The sequence below is a fragment of the Propithecus coquereli genome, unplaced genomic scaffold (assembly GCF_000956105.1).
Source record: "Propithecus coquereli isolate 6110/MARCELLA unplaced genomic scaffold, Pcoq_1.0 Scaffold9455, whole genome shotgun sequence".
Taxonomy (NCBI): domain Eukaryota; kingdom Metazoa; phylum Chordata; class Mammalia; order Primates; family Indriidae; genus Propithecus; species Propithecus coquereli.
The window spans coordinates 1-2,108 of NW_012155791.1; the positions used below are offsets into that span (position 1 = coordinate 1).

The following is a 2,108-nucleotide window of genomic DNA, read 5'->3' on the forward strand; positions in this document are numbered from 1 at the left end:
TTTTTTTTTTTTTTTTTTGGAACTAAAAAAGGACTTTGTTTATTGAGGACAAGAGGATGCAAACAATATAAAAATCAAAAGCTTATCTGGCAATTAACTTTTCTTTCTCTGCTTGTCAAATGGGAGTTGGATTTTATTTGTACATTTTCTAAGGGTCCTGATCTGCTCATGAGATCCTTATATAGGGAGAAGCTGCGGAGCAGATTTCTTAAGCAGTCGTTTGAGAGAATTCTTAATCAGGTAGAGTAATTGCTCAGTTCTGCCTGCTTCTCTTCCTTTTGCTTTGTATGTGCTACAAAATAGTCATTGCGTGTAATGGTGAGGCCTGCAATTGGGGAAAGGAAGCTCTGGAAGCCCACTTTGCCATCTTGCACTGGTCCAGGTCCTTCGTTATTTTGTCGAAGGCCAGGGGGTCTTTTTGATTTTCCAGAAATCCAGGGAATTCCTTTTCCATGAGTACTCTCAGGTCTTCCTTTGTTAAGTAGCCTTTATCCCTGGCAAATCTGTGAAATGTAAACATCATGGTTTCCGTGGCACGTTCCACTCGAGATGCATTTTGGTGAGGTCTGTTGAGTCTGGGCTGTGAGGTGTGGCACGGTCGCTGGGCGGGCTGGGACGTGGGGAGGCGAGCAGCTCCCTAGATATTCTAAGGACGATTTTAGACAGCAATGTTTCTGGGATAGTTTAAGGGTAGCCTTTTGTCAGTTTTATGTAAAAGTTGACGAGAGCGTTTGAATTTGGTGTTTGGGGTAGTAGCAGGCAGGAGCTCACTGGGAGTTATTTCAGAAGGGGAAGGCAGCTGTGGGTGGTGAGACACGTGTAAGAAAGCTACCAGACCGCTCTTGCAGCCATTCACTGTTCTCATCTGCAAAAGGGACTACCCCTTTTAGTTTTGCTTCCCTTTTTTTAAAAGCTAGGATTTCCTGTTTCAGAAGGGAGTAAGCTTATATAAAAAGCATTAAGTTATCTTTAGTTTCCTTTTTAGTTTGACCGACGTTCCAACAATAGTTACTTCATGGGGATTTCCAGCCTTGGGAAAAGAGTTAATAATTAATCTCTTGATTATAACATTAGCCATGCCCAGGGACACTTTTGCTCTGTTGTTCATGTTATGTAAAATGCTCAGCTATGTATTAATAATAATGCCCCTTCCATGCATTTAAGAAGGAAACATACAGAACTAAAAGTAAACATTTTTCTTCCTTTTTTCCACTTTTACTTCGGAAGGCATAACTTCCACAGGGTCTTTCCAATCAGTAAGTCAGATCCTGTTTACTCTTGTTTTGTGTTCTCAGTCAACAAGGTCCTATTTTGGTCATTTTGGACACCTCACAACTGATAAGTGAATGACAATAACTGATTTTCCATCCCATTTAAAATCTTTTTTTCTTCTTAAATGTGTGTTAATCAATTTTATATTATATGGAGAAAAAAATACAGATAAAAACGCTTGAGGAGAAGCAACCTCGGATGGGAAGAGATAATGAACTAGCGGGGTGTGGAGCATAAACGAATGGAGGAGTAACGGACTGACTCTGGCTCGATTCTGCCGGAGTCTCTGTCTGTGGGCCTGGCGTCAGGGAAACGGGTCAGTCTGCTTTTGGAAGGTCCTCCAGTCCTCACTGCCAGGGCTGCAGTGAGCCTCGGTCACCCTTCTAACCGCCATCCTTCCCTGTGGCATGTTACAGTACCTCGGCATGGTACAGGCACAATTTATAGAGCCAAATGGTGGCCTAGAAAATTCTGACAACAGAGGTAGTGATTTCCGGTGTCAGTTCTACCTCCAGCCTTGCAATTTCAGTCACCGTTATCATCACAGAAAGCATTTAAGAGTGTATGAGGACCTACATGGCATGGCCCTTTACCTCTTTGATCTCGTCTGCACCTACGCACTCAGTTCTACTCATGCTCACCTCTGAGCCCTCCCGGTTTTCCTCACACACAGCAGGCAGGCTCCCTATTCCAGGGCAGGTGAGCTAGTTGTCCAAAAGAAATACAATGTAAGCCGCATAAGTAATTTCAAATTTTCTAGTAGCTCCATATTAAAAGACAAAAAAGCAAGTAAAATTAATTTTAATAATGTATCTTATTTAACCCAATAAATCTAA

General features: G+C 42.1%; 1 pseudogene; it reads right to left on the reverse strand.

Annotated features, from left to right (window-relative positions):
* Positions 1–236: 236 nt before the first annotated feature.
* Positions 237–1,666, reverse strand: LOC105826953 (annotated as a pseudogene).
* Positions 1,667–2,108: the final 442 nt, after the last annotated feature.